Here is a 6833-nt window from a genome sequence, read left to right on the forward strand (position 1 = left end):
AATCCAAGGCAATATAATTAAGACCGTTTTTCCCAACATTGTTTACTTTCACATCTTACACAGACTTCCAGCACAGTATTGGGGAGAAAGCACAACTGAAGAAATGCAAATAAGAAATAAAGGCAAAAAGAATATGGAAGAGATCCTTGGGTGGCTAGTTAATACCTGCATCTGGGTCACAGTGAAGGGACTGGCTCCAGTCTTTGATCTAAGAAGGCTGGTCAAGTTATGTGTTTCCTGTCTATGCTTCAACTCAAAGGCACTTATTAAAAAAAATATTGATAGTTTAGAGATGACTGAAAGGGCTTGCAAAAAGTCACATCTACATACACAACATCTCTCAACAGGCCAGTGATTTGACAACAAATAGCCAGTAAAGATGAAAAATTTGAGACTACTGTTTAGATTAGCTATCTCTGCTACTGAGTAAGATTGGTCTCCCCAAGTGGGAGAGAGAGTGGCTTTGAGCATCATCCGATTCTGGGGAGCACGCAGAGCTAATAGCTGAATATGACACAAAAGTCCAGTAAGCCTCTTAGGAGGTGTGAAGGGGAGCAAATGTCAGATTATCAGAGCCAAGAAATTGAATGGTAAGGGATTATCAAGCAGTAATTAAAGCATAAGTGGGCCAAAGTCTGGGGCAACAGCCACGATGGGGTGTATTCTGTGACCATGGACCATGATGAGGATAATCTAGGTAAGTACCTAGGCAAGTTTAAAAGCTAGGAAAAGTACATACATATATTGTCTGAATTACTAAACAGTTTACATTTTCTTACTGTGTAGACTTGTCCAAGGTGCCATGCTGCTATCTCCTTTCCATAAAATCTGCTTTCTTTATATCTTAGACGTTAGCCAAAGCTTTGCTGCCAACTTCATATCCTTGTTATAGGTCAACTATCTGGGGGTCAAACAATGTGATGGTGTAATAGAGGGACTTCTGGTAAGATAAGTTCTCCACCCCCAATGGTTCTGCCTGGAATTAGAAATGTGTATCCCACTTTGAGAGCCCTACAGGCGACTGAGAAGCTTTGGGTCTTACACAAAATCATTTTTGTCTTCAAACACATTTAGCTTCTACTTGTGAAGAAGTGATCGTAGACTTCCATTTATTCTTTCAAATTCCTTTGACTATTGAAAGAAGTAGTTATGGAGTTTTCTGAGAATCTTTGCAGTCCAAGTGCAAGTAAAAATACATATATCATGGATAGTACATCTAATATGTATTATCCATGATTAGATGGCTTCGAAAATCAGGGGACGAATTTTTCCTAGCTTTTGCAACCTCAGGTCCCACTGCCAGACCAGGTAAGGCTTTTCTTCTTGGATCATATGGTATGTGCTTCAGTCTGAATAACATTAAAAATATTTCTCTTAGCAGGATGTGGTGGGGTTGTTTTCTTTTTTAATTTCATATAACACCATTCCTTGAACTGGGAACAAACAATTCACTTGCAGCTCGACTCTGCATTTATTTGTAATTTTCACATAAATCAACTTATATGAAAATGTATTCATAATTTGAGCTTTCTCTATAGCGATAAAATGTTTCTGCTTCTGTGGTAGAAAATAGCTTATTATGCAAACAACATTGCCACTCTTACATTATGCATAGGATTTACCTGGAGAACCTCACAAAAGCATCACAAAAAAAAAAAAAAAAGGAAGAAAGGCTGGGGAGGGTGGGGTGGGTGTAGGGTGCTTCATTTACTGCACTGTTTACCTATAATAATTAGCTACAAATGAGCTAATATCTATATTTAGCAACCTATTTAATATTGCTTTGGTTAATTCAATGAAACAATGGAGGAAAAAGAAAAAAATACAAAGGCGGTCTCCTGACAGATAGTGCCTTTCAGTACATCAGCACAGTGAGAAATGAAATCTGGTGGTTTCAACCTTAGGCAAGTGGTGGTGAGTAATTAATTGCCAACTCATTTTAAGTTGTGTGCTTGATCTAATTTGGGATATTGAGAGTTCACATTGATTTGCTTCCAAAAAGAATGTTATTGTCAAGTAAGGTAATTGTGTAAAATTGATACAGAGAGCTCAACTTGGGTGTGTAGCACACTTTGTATTTAGAGAGGCAGAAGCAAAAAGTGTTGTTTCTAAACCTGTGTGCAGTGGGACCACCATATCTGGGATGGGAAGCTGGTGTCTTTTCTAACTAAAATTCAAGCAGGGACCACTTTAGGTACAAGTGGTGAATGGTATTTATTTTTTCAATCACATAACGTATATATTTTCAGTGTCTTTTTACTGCGTTCAGGCCTGTGGATGGAACAATAATACAATATGGCCTCTGATCTTATACTACTTCCATTGTAGTTGGAGAGGGGGGTAGATATGTGAAGAACACATAGCATAAATAAGTAAAATAATTGCAATAAGAGTGATAAATGCTATGCAGGAAACATACAAGAAGTATGATTTATGGAGTTATGGGGTGTTATTTTTTATTTTTATTTTTCAATTACAGTTGATATTCAGTATTATTTTGTATTAGTTTCAGGTGTACAGCATAGTGGTTAGAGATTTATATAATTTATGAACTGATCCCCCCAATTAGTCTAGTATCTGCACCATTCATAGTTATTACAATATTATTGACTATATTCCTTATGCTATATTTTACATCCCCTTGACTATTCTGCAACCACTAACTTGTACCTCTTAATCTTTTCACCTTTTTCACTCAGCCCCCAACCCCTCTTCCATCTGGCAACCATCAGTTTGCTCTCTGTATCTATGAACCTGTTTCTGTTTTGTTTGTTCATTTATTTTGTTCTTTAGATTCCATGTGTAAGTGAGGTCAAATGGTATTTATCTTTCTCTGTCTGATGTAGTTCACTTAGCATAATACTCTCTAGGTCCATCCATGTTGTCCCAAAAGTAAGATTTCATTTTTTTTTTTTTTATGGCTGAGTAACATTCCATTGTATATTTACACCATATCTTCTTTATCCAATCATCTATTGATATGCACTTAGGTTGCTTTCATATCTTTGCTGTTATAAATAGCGCTGCAGTGAACATATGGGTGCATATAAGTTTTTGAATTAGTATTTTAGATTTCTTTGGATTAATAGCCAGAAGTAAAATTGCTTGGTCATAAGATAGTTCTATTTTAATTTTCTGAGGAAACTCCATACTGTTTTTCATAGTGGCCACACCAATTTTAAATTCCATTAGTAGTGTACGAAGATTCCCTTTTCTCCATATCCTCGCCAACACTCGTTTGTTGATTTATTGATAAGCCATTTTGACGTATGTGAGGTGATAGCTTATTATGGTTTGCATTTCTCTGATGATTAGTAACATTGAACATCTTTTCATTTGTCTTTTGGACATCTATATATCTTCTTTGGAGAAATGTCTATGCAGGGCCTTTGCCCATTTTTAAATTGGATTGTTTGTTTTTCTTGGTGTTGCATTCTATGGGTTCTTTATAAATTTTGGATATTAACCCCTTATCAGATGTATCATTGGTGAATATCTTCTCCCATTCAGTAGGTTGTCTTCCTTTTTTTTTTTTTAATGCCTATAGCACCTGGTCTTCCTAGGTGGTCTCCCATTCAAGTACTAACCAGGCCTGACCCTGCTTAGCTTCCGAGATCAGAGGAGATCAGGCTTGTTCAGGGTGGCATGGCCGTAGACAGGTTGTCTTCGTTTTGTTGATGGTTTCCTTTGCTGTGCAAAACTTCTTAGTTTGATGTAGTCTCATTTGTTTATTTTTCCTTTTGTTTTTCTTGCCCAAATTGGTATATCAGAAAAAATATTACCAAGAGCAATGTCAGAGAGTTTACTGCCTAGGTTTTCTTCTCGGAGTTTTATGGTTTCGAGTCTTGCACTGAAGTCTTTAATCCATTTTGAGTTTATTCTTGTATGTAGTGTAAGAAGGTTGTCCAGTGTGTTTGTTTTTTATATATCTGTCCAGTTTTCCCAACACCATTTATTGAATAGACTGTCTTTACCCTATTGTATATTCATGTCTCCTTTGTCACAGATTAATTAACCATATCTGAATTTTCTATTCTGTTCCATTGGTCTATGTTTCTGTTTTTATGCCAGTACCATGCTGTTTTGATTACTATAGCCTTGTAGTATAGTTTGATATCAGGTAGCACAACCTCCAACTGTGTTCTTTTTTTCTCAAGATTGGTATGGCTATTCACAGTCTTTCGAGGTTCTATATAAATTTTGGATTATTTGTTCTGTGAAAAATGCCAATGGTATTGTGATAGGGATTGCATTTAATCTATAGATTGCTTTGGACAGTGTAGACATTTTAACAATGTTAATTCTTCCTATCCATGAGGATGGCATATGCTTCCATTTATTTGTATCTTCTTCAATTTCTTTCTTCGATGTTTTTAAAATCTTTTTACTTTTCAATTCTAATTGACATACAATATTATGTTACTTTCAGATGTATAACATAGTGATGAGACATTTATATAACTTATGAAGTGACCACGCTGATAAATCAGGTACCCATTTGGCACCATTACAATATCATTGACTATATTTCTCATGCTATACTTTACATCCCCATGACTATTTTGTACCTATGAATTTGTACTTCTTAATCTCTTCCCTGTTTTCACCTACTCCTCTCCCCACTCCCATTTGGCAACCATCAAAATGTTCTCTGTATCTATGAATTTGTTTCTGTTTTGTTTGTTCATTTGTTCTTTAAATTCCACACATAAGTGAATTCGTATGGCATTTATCTTTCTCTGTCTGACTTACTCCGACCAGCACAATACCCTTTATGTCCATCCATGTTATTGGAAATGGCAAAATTTTATTCCTTTTTATGGCTGAGTAATATTCTATTGTGTATATGTACTGCCTCTTCTTTATCCATTCATCTATTGATGGACACCTAGGTGGCCTCCATATCTTGGCTATTGTAAATAATGCTTCAATGAACAGATGGATGCACATGTTCCTTCGAAGTAGTGTTTTGGGTTTCTTTGGATAAATATCCAGAAGTGGGATTACTACGTCTTTTGTTTCTTGTTAAAACCTTTGCTCTAAAGTCTAGTCTATTTTGTCTAGTAGAAATATTGCTACCCCAGCTTTTTTCGCCTTTCATTTCTTTTTCACGAAACATGTTTTTCCATTGCTTTACTTTCAGTTCGTGTGTCATTCAATCCAAAGTGAGTTTCTCGTGGGCAGCATATGTAAGTGTCTTATTTTCTTCTTCATTCATTCATCTTATGTCTTTTGATTGGAGCATTTAATATGTTTACATTAAAAGTAAATGTTGATACATATTAAAAAGATTATACACCATGATCAAGTGGGCTTCATTACAGGGGCAAAGGGATGGTTTAACATATGCAAATCGATTAATGTGAGACACCACATAAACAAATCAAAAAATAAGAATCATATGATCATATCAATAGATGAAGAAAAAGCTTTTGACAAGATACAGCACCCATTTATGATCAAAACACTTAACAAAAAATCAGTATAGAAGGAAAGTACCTTAACATAATAAAGGCCATCTACGACATACCTTCAATCAACATTATACTTAATGGTGAAAAACTAAAAACCTTCCCTCTAAGATCAGGAACAAGGCAAGCTGTCTACTATCACCACTGTTTTTCAATATAACATTGGAGATCCTAGCAAGTGCAATCAGACAAGAGAAAGATTTAAAAGGCATCCAAATAGGAAACAAAGAAGTCAAACTGTCATTATTTGTGGATGACATGATTCTCTATATAGAAAACCCTAAAGACTCCACAACAACAGTACTAGAAACAATAAGCAAATACAGTAAAGTCTCTGGATACAAAATTAATGTTCAAAAATTCATAGCGTTTCTATACTCTACTAATGAAGTGTCAGAAAAAGAAGTGGAAAAAATAATTCCTTTTGCAATTGCAACAAAAAGAATAAAGTACCTAGGAATAAATTTAACAAAACATATAAAGGACCTATATAGTGAAAACTACAAGATGTTATTAAAAGAAATAGAAAAAGATACAAAGAAATGGAAAGATATTCTGTGTTCTTGGACTGAAAGAATCAACATAGTTAAAATGACCATATTACCTAAAGCATTATATGGATTTAATGCAATCCCCATCATTTCTCAGGGGGGACTGAGATATTCCTCTCAATTCTCAACCACCACACACAGCTATGAGGCCATCCCATTTTTCGCTCTGTCTGTCCTACCAGTCTCAATCGGCTTCTTTTTATATCCTGTGTTATAAGACTTCTGTTTAGCTAGTGTTCAGATGGTTCTCCAAGTTGATTGTTCTATAATTTAGTTGTAATTTTAATATGGTCATGGGAGGAGGTGAGCTCAGCATTTACCTATTCTGCCATCTTGTTTGGATTCCGATGAGGGTCAGCATAATCTTCCTTACAATTAAATTTATTCAGGTGACATATATATAATTCTATAATATATTATCTGTATATTGCATTATATGCTCACTACCCAAAGTTTAGTCTCCTTCTGTCATATATTTGACCTCCTTTACCCTCTTCAACTTCTCTAGACTATAATTTTTGACAAATGATTTAATCTCTCTAAACTTACTCTCTGTAAATTATAAAGGAATATGTGTATGTGAATTATCATTACTTTACACAACTATATACAACTCTACTCAGTTGTCCCTTGTGAATCTGCCATTTTGAATCACTGTTAATGGTCCATTTTTTCCATCTGGGCAATACCATTTCAAAGGACCAAAGAGCAAGATGATTATTTTATGGTTGTGGTTTCCAGCAGTTCACAGCTCTTTTTTCCAAGGCTTATGACTGCTCTATTGAGTTTTCTCCAAAAGGTGGCTTTTTTT

General features: G+C 35.2%; 1 pseudogene; it reads right to left on the reverse strand.

Moving 5' to 3' along the window:
- Positions 1–3538: 3538 nt before the first annotated feature.
- Positions 3539–3657, reverse strand: LOC112471618 (annotated as a pseudogene).
- Positions 3658–6833: the final 3176 nt, after the last annotated feature.

Source organism: Pteropus alecto, unplaced genomic scaffold (genome assembly GCF_000325575.1).
Source record: "Pteropus alecto unplaced genomic scaffold, ASM32557v1 scaffold57, whole genome shotgun sequence".
NCBI lineage: Eukaryota > Metazoa > Chordata > Mammalia > Chiroptera > Pteropodidae > Pteropus > Pteropus alecto.